The following is a 7976-nucleotide window of genomic DNA, read 5'->3' as shown; positions in this document are numbered from 1 at the left end:
GTCTGACATCAAGGCTGGCCCGATACAGAGAGCCACTGGGATAAAACCCTGGACAATACCCTGATTTAATAACAGTAGATTGAAGGTAGATGAATTACATCGACATGTGACAAGTGACGGCAGATATTTGATTATGAAACTCAAACATGATAATAGTGACGCATGTGAAGCCATGGAGCTGAAACACAGATCTATCTATCTGTGTGTGTGTGTGTGTGTGTGTGTGTGTGCGTATGTATGTATGTATGTATGTATGTATGTATGTATGTATGTATGTATGCATGTTTGTATGTATGTGTGTATGTGTTTTATATGTATGTATGTATGTATGTATGTGTGTATGTTTGTATGTATGTATGAATTAATTAATATATGTATGTATGTATTTATGAATGTATGTATGTATGAATAAATAAAATGATGTATGTATGTATGTATGTATGTATGTATGTATTTATGAATGTATGTACGCATGTACATATATATGTATATAAGAATGAATGTATGTATGAATAAATGTATGTATGTATGTATGTATGTATTAAATTGTTTATGTATGAATGTATGTATGTATGTATGTATGAATGAAAGAATGTATGTATGTGTGTATGTATGTATGAATAAATGTATGTATATATGTATGAATAAATACATTTATGTATGTATGTATGTATGTATGTATGCGTGTGAGGGCTTTGTCAAGCAGACCAATATGCCTCATGTATCGTATAACACAGTATTAGCATAGGGGCAATCTGACATGTTAAATGTCACCTTAATTACTGCAGGCAGATGAAGATCATTTATCAGCCAGACAACGGTATACCCTGTGGATCTAGGCCACTGTGAGATATCCATAAGTTAAGTATTCCTTCTCTCAGCGTAATGAACAGATTTTCAGGAAACTAATTAGAGGAAGATGAGGAGGGAACACGACACTGTTTCTCCTAGTACCAGTTGAGTGCTGCTGGACAGAGGGCACAATCTAAACACACATGCTCACACATACTCACACACAAACACACACACACACACACACACAGCCCTACACCGTCTGACACCCAGCTCTGCTTGTTTCAATTGCGAAGGCGAAAAACACGATGTCTGCACAAGATAACACACATACACACACGTACACACACAGCATCACTCTTTGTTTCATGGGCACTGTGTTAATTGGCACCAAGTTCATTTCCTCCTAATGATGGCCAAAGGAGCATTGCAGAACGAATGCAAGTTCTTTGAAGGATATTAGTTATTGAGGGTAGAAGAGGCCAATGCAGAGTAGAACTACTCTGGAAAATGGCCTCAAAAGTTGGTGGTAATGCCACAGTAAACTTTCTGTAATTGGAGCGGATGTCAGTTGGGACGGGTACATCTAGCTTTGTCTTCTAGCAGTCTGCCAAGAACACCACACTATTATTTCTGAGCTTTTAGTTGCCATACTTACAGTGTCCCCCTTTCCAACCCCCTGTTTATTTATGCAGGTTTATTTGTGCATTCAGTCGACTGTAATCTCAATTAAGGCAACATCACTGGGGTTGTTTATATGCCGCTCAGTTAACATTTTACAAGCACTGCAGACTGGATGACGGTTCCCACATAAAGCAAGCATTACATTTTATGGTAAACTACCGATCTAAATTAATCGCTGATGGTGTTTGCCCTTAGGATACTTCCCTTAATGGCATCTCAGATATCAGTTTCTCTTTTTGGTTTCTGGGTCTGAAAATGTACTCACTCCCTGCTGAGTCCCATCATGATAAATCGACTAGTTAATGCCAGAGCTGAAGAACTGAATCTCAACGTTATTATACGCCTAACTGCAAGAGTGTGAGTGTAATTTCTTAGAGAAGTCACTCATCCTGGCAGGCTGTGTATACTAGCGTGCTAAGGCGCAGGCGCTGCGTGTTCCTGCAATTATTGGCAGTACATGTAATTAGAATGAGATCACAGCTGGGCAGTTCATTTATTATCCTTTTCAAACTGTAAGTGATTAAAGTGAGCCAGAAGTAAGTAGCTGATAACTTCCACTGCACATTCAGTCACAAGGTGGTACAATTACAAACTGGCTTTGGCGCAGTGGTAATGAAAGATAAACACAACAACGATTTCACTGGTGGATAATGGCACCAACAGCTCCTAGTGTTGTCACTTGTTTTGTTTCCTCCTTGCTGGGGCAAGGGGTCTGGTTGTAACTTGTAAGTTATATAACAACAACAACCTTAAACATCTCAGAATCAGAAGCCGTGGGTGAAGGGGGAAATCATTACCATGCTTGCACCAGCTGCAAAAATCATAGTGTGAGATTTAAAGACCAAAGCAACAATTATAGGGAGAGAATGCAGTCTACTCAACACGGCGCCATTACCCGACACATAAAGGGATAGGGGATTAACAACTACAAAAGGTAAAAGCAAGGCTGTTGAGGACATTTAGCCCTGTATTCTTTGTATGCACACACAGGAAGACCCAAGGCTTACGTCTGCAAATGAGGCTCTGGACGCGAGCCCGCTGAAAACACCTTGGCCCGGCAGACATGTGCAAATCCTTGAAGATGGTAAACCCACACAGCACCCCTACAGGTATGGACAAAAGCCCCCCTGTGTGCATTCTCAAGGTTTGTGCTTTTGGCCAGCCGTCATTGAGAACTCCAACCTCTTGCTTCCTGCCTCTGTAGTGTCTGAAGACTACTGCCTTCATCCCAAGAAAACAAGGTTGTAAAGTAGAAGACTCTTAGTTGGCAGCCCAAGGCACTCACTTTATTAGCACAGACAAAGTCTGTCCAAAACGGAATTCTTATACTGTGTTTTCCAGCAGCTTCCCCCGGTCCAACGCCCCCGTGTTTCTGGTCTCTCCAACGCCAAACTCTCCTTCAGGGGCAGCTAATGGAGTGGACAGTAATTGGTAATTGAGAACACCTGCCACTAACCCACCTGTCTTGTGATGTGGGTGCCGAGAGCCACGCCCCAAACCACCTGCACCGCCGCACCATGGGGGTCTCAGTGTGACCTATTGACCCGTGCCACTATGACACCCGACATGTGCATGAAATGCATGATGATGATTCAAGCCGATAGTTAAACACGCATTTCCACCTCCTTCCACCCCCCTGTACTGTGGGGAAGGATGACGCCATTGCTGTCAACTGTCATTCCCCTGGACCAGGGAAATACACGGGCTAGGTAACATGTATGTACGGTGCAGCTATTGGTTCAGGCGTACGGATATGGGCCTTAATATGGGCTGGTGAATCCGGATCATGGATGTCATGGTGGGAAGCGCCCCTTGTGTTGCTCTTCCACTGACTTCCACTGCACATTCAGTCACAAGGTGGTACAATTAGCAAACTGGCTTTGGCGCAGTGGTAATGAAAGATAAACACAACAACGATTTCACTGGTGGATAATGGCACCAACAGCTCCTAGTGTTGTCACTTGTTTTGTTTTCCCCTTGCTGGGGCGAGGGGTCTGGTTGTAACTTCTTCGCCCACCTCCTTGCAGAAGAACTCTGACTTTGATGTCTCACCTATCTCTTGTAGCGCTGTGGCAGTAAACCACATGGTACAATAGCCGTTCTTACAAGATAAGAATGCACATTGGAAAAGCTACAGTCTCTCTCTCTCTCTCTCTCTCTCTCTCTCTCTCTCTCTCTGGGGCGGTTTGACATTGAGTGTCCTGTGGCGTTAGAGAGGAGAATTAGCAAAGAATGTAAGGAGGGTGTTGAATGCCAATTTAATTTTGAAGGGAAAGGGAAAATGTAGCCCTGGGCAGCAGGACCTTTTGAGGAGGAGAGGAGAGGAACGGCCGGGTAATAAGAAGAGAAGCCTGGAGAGAAGCTAGATGACAATAAAGTGGGGACATGTGTCACAGCGGTGCGGTGGCGGCAGAAGCTCTCAGACAGAAGCCCAATCTTCTGTAACAGGCAGGGCAGGCTGTTAGAGGGATGGGGGTCAAAGCACGGCAGCTACGGGAAACACGCCGAGGAGGATATGATGAAGGAAGAGGAGTCGGTGGGAGACATCCACTGAGCATTTGGAAGTAGGCCCTCTGAACTGGGTGACTGACTCCGACTTGGACACAGACAACCCCCTTGGATCCGGTTTGATTGAAGCGATTATGGAACTTTAACGCCGCTGCCTTCCACCAGGAAACCCATGCTTATGGGTTCCATACGTTGAGTTATACAGACAACACAATCCACAAACACATGCCTGTGCCATTATTTCCCTTGAATCATTCAGTGAAGATTTGTCCAAATCAGCCAAACATGTAGATTAATCCAATTTACAATAAACATGGACGTACAGTTTCGGAAACCAATACCACAGCCGCTAATTTGCAATGAATAAATGAAATAGAAAACTAAATTGAATCCCAGCAGAACAATGTATAGATTAAGAAGGACTATAATCGCTTCATATAGTAACCACTTCAAATTAAAATACTAGATTTGAACACATTAATCACATTTAAAGCAGCACATTTATTTTCCTGCTTTACCGTTGTATATATTGTTCTGCTCGCTGGCTTATTTCAAGACATTTTAAGCCATTAAACCCAACCTATCATTAGTATGGACTCATTCTGTAGCGCCGTGTCTCCAGATCAAATGAGCTTGTTGAAATGTGTGTTGTTCACTGTGCAGACCCATCAACCAACTCACTGTTCTACCGACAAACTGCTGAACTGCATCTTCTGCGTGAATACATCACGCACAACAAGCTGACACGTCCCATAAAGGATGACTGCGATGACTGTGGCGTGCTACAGAAACCCAGCCTTTTAGAAATAAGAGGAGTAGTGCGTGAGATGGTAACAGCGCACTGTCATGGGGTAGAGTGGAAGCGGGGTTGAACAGTGGGTTGTTTGGTGTCTCCCTGGTTATTCTGCTTAATGAGGCTCAAGACAGGGCAGAGTCAAAGCACGATCGGCTTTCAATACGGCAGCTACTTGGCACATCCTGGGATTTCACCGGAAATCAAACGGGAAGAAACAGTGCCCGGAATTGGTGTCAGAACTGTCTTACTCGCAAAAATAAAGAAATGTTTTTCTTTTTATACTCAGGCGGCTTATACAGTTATATTGTTTTTCTGGCAGAAAAAATACAAGGGACGAGACACAGAGAGAGAGAGAACAAGTGATAAAACCAGATGGAGAGCGAGAGAGCGAGAGAAATACAATATATCCATGTGGGCTGAAAGGAGCTGTGTAAAGACCCTGAGTCCATCCACTACCCCAGCTTTAGAAACAGCCCCAGGTCTCCATGAAGAGAAGCGGCCGTTGAGCTGCTGGCTGCAGCAGATAGCCGACCACCCTGAGCAGTGCTCCCTGCCCTCCCTCTCTGACAGTGAGCGAGGGCTCGCAGGCCTGTTGAGTGTGTGGTAGTCACGTCCCCCACCACTACACACTGCGCCTCACATTTCAAACCACCTACTGTCCAGTGTTGATGATGCATTGCCATGAAGGTAAGAATATATTGCTGTATGATTACTCTTCTCTCTCTCTCTCTCTCTCTCTCTCTCTCTCTCTCTCTCTCTCTCTCTACCTCACGTTGAAATCAATTGGATAAACAATTAGCCACTATAGTCCTATTTTTTCGTATGATTGTTCTAGGATTAATGTTTGTGGTTGTAATTCTACACTGAAGCAAGCCAGAGGCAATATTCTAAGGCTTTGAATAGCTTGGCTTTCTGTCACCCCCACCTCATGCGTCATGTTGACCTTAGCAATGGATACATTTTCATGGGAGTCAATGGAGGTAGAATGAAAAAGGTTCAATTTCAATCTGAATCTCCATAAAATGTTTCTGGCAGGGTTTGACTAATGAAATGTAATTTTCCACATCAAGAAACATCTAATTTGTAAAAAAAAAAAAAAATGTCCTGGGTACAACTGTGTACGTACAGAAGACACAGAGCTCAAACACATGAAGTGTCTCCCGCTGCTTTTTGCTCCATCTTTTAATTAGAAAAACCCTCCCAGGAACATTTAACTGTGATTCTGATCGAAATCAGAACTCTTTAAATCGAGCTCCCTTGACTCCCATTTAACTTCTTCCCTTCATGAGGTCCAGGCGTGGGACATATTCCCTATCCTAGGCTTAGCAACCTCACCCCATAATGACAAATCATTTCACGATCTATGACAAACAATGATAAAAAACACTAATACTACTACTATTCCATCTTATGCTCCTATATTCGTCATACGTCATTGCAAGGTGACGTCACAATGTACAAGCTCTATACAATATTATTTGGGGAGATATAATTAATGGATTTGACATGACCTCCATTTTAGAGCACTTCCAGTGGAACTGAGGCGACTTTGGCAGCTGGCAGCTGTGCTAATCCTCCCAAATCTCTCCAGCTTTTTTAAATAGACGTAATTTTAATAAAGCAGCCAAATGTTTTGCCTCTGAGATAGGGTTAGACGATGGTTCAGGCGGCCCCTGGAGGGATGTGTCAGTGCTCATGACTTTGATGAATAATACTAATTGATTAATACTATTACATGGTACACAGCCCTCCCAATATGGACCATGTCTCTGCGCTTAATGCTAGCTGTCATGGCTGAGTGAGGCTGCTTGTAATCAACAGAAATCAGCTGACGGCTTAACAATCATGAAGTTGATTCGACACAATTTAATGACCGATGGCCCTGCGCATAAGATAGCCTGACATCGCCAGACCAAATCGCAAATGCAGATTAGTCTGGAACCTCTCAGGTCATTTGCCGAATGCCTCTGGAGCATTTGGATAGACCTACAACCAATCAGAGCAACAGAACGTGTGACACATCAGTGGCAGCCATCTTGGCTTGTATATGAAAAGGCCTCAACAGCGCTCCCCTGGGTCGCTCCTCTGTACAGTCATTGTGTTAAACCCGCCTTAATTATATTAGATTGACTGTTGTGATTGGCCAGTGCTGGAAATCTGTTTGAATGGGAGGGGGACAAGACGCATTTGCCACAACAAATATAACATGTGCGTACCGATTCGTCTGGTTCCTAACCAGCAATAGCCCAGCTAAGTTACTCACTCTCTTGCATTGTGTTTACAAGCTTACCCTCACCCTAACCCTAAGCCTAACCCTTACCTTAACCTTACCATTATGGGACCTATTGTACTCCTTAACTCTGAAGGGATGGGATCCCTCCTCCCCATGGAGCAGAGATCCCTCTTACTGTGTTCCTTCCCATGGTTTCTTTCCACAGATTAGGTTTGTTGTTCGTTTTTCCTTGGGGGGCCGTGGTTACATAATGTGACCCACGTAGCCCTTCAGAACTGTGATTTAATGGCTTTAGAAAAAAACAAGTCTAGGTGAATATTATGTTGCTGTCGGTGTTCTCTCTGTGGTGGTTTATTTACTGGGCGGAGAGTTTCCCTGTACATAGTCACAGCACCAGATAGGAAATTTGTTTCCCTGGCTAATAAATATTTTAGTTTAAATGAAAAGCGGTCTGACTGAATATGAACTTAGCGTGTACATAGTTGGTGCCTATGACGGCATGGACAGCAGTGCTTTCATCAATATGCAAGAGGAAATTACCGAAATCGCAAAAATCTGCATCAGAAAATTACCAAGACGGTTCAATCAAATGATTGATTGACTCTCATTTACTGTACATTGCCTGGTGTTCCCTTGAAGCTTCACATAGTCTGCCAAGTAGCCTACCTTCTCATCAGAACATCTCATAGTAAAACTTAAAACCGTACACTTTAACTCAACGTTGCATCAGCAATGTTGTCATATTCACAACAGGAGCCCATGGATCCTGCTGCTGCTGCCCGGACGCTCCTCCTGGTGTGAATCCTCCTCTGAATATTCAGGTCCTGTCGCGGCGGGGCCAGCCGTCATCTGTCGGCTGGCCGCGGGTTACGTTCGGTCTGACGCCTCCTGAGGTGCTAAACGTCTCGCCGCGCCTCTCGCCGCCATCTGTGCGCCGCCGACCCGCAGGGGAGAGGCCAACTG

This window comes from Micromesistius poutassou (genome assembly GCF_964030765.1).
Source record: "Micromesistius poutassou genome assembly, chromosome: 17".
Classification (NCBI taxonomy): Eukaryota; Metazoa; Chordata; class Actinopteri; order Gadiformes; family Gadidae; genus Micromesistius; species Micromesistius poutassou.
The sequence above is the reverse complement of the archived record's forward strand: the minus strand, read 5'-3'. Positions refer to the sequence as shown.